Below are 474 nucleotides of genomic sequence, written 5' to 3' on the forward strand. Positions count from 1 at the left end.
TGGTGTACTGGGACGGCCCAGAGGGATGGTATGGGGAGGGAGGAGGGAGGAGGGTTCGGGATGGGGAACACATGTATACCTGTGGTGGATTCATTTTGATATTTGGCAAAACTAATACAATTATGTAAAGTTTAAAAATAAAAAAAAAAAAGAAAGCATCACTACAAACAAAGCTAGTGGAGGTGATGAAATTCCAGTTGATCTATTTCAAATCCTGAAAGATGATGCTATGAAAGTGCTGCACTCAATATGCCAGCAAATTTGAAAACTCAGCCGTGGCCACAGAACTGGAAAAGGTCAGTTCTCATTCCAATCCCCAAAAAAGGCAATGCCAAAGAATGCTCAAACTACCGCACAATTGCACTCATCTCACACGCTAGTAAAGTAATGCTCAAAATTTTCCAAGCCAGGCTTCAGCAATATGTGAACCATGAACTTCCTGATGTTCAAGCTGGTTTTAGAAAAGGCAGAAGA

This window comes from Bison bison, unplaced genomic scaffold (genome assembly GCF_000754665.1).
Source record: "Bison bison bison isolate TAMUID 2011002044 unplaced genomic scaffold, Bison_UMD1.0 scf7180017864358, whole genome shotgun sequence".
In the NCBI taxonomy this organism is placed as follows: domain Eukaryota; kingdom Metazoa; phylum Chordata; class Mammalia; order Artiodactyla; family Bovidae; genus Bison; species Bison bison.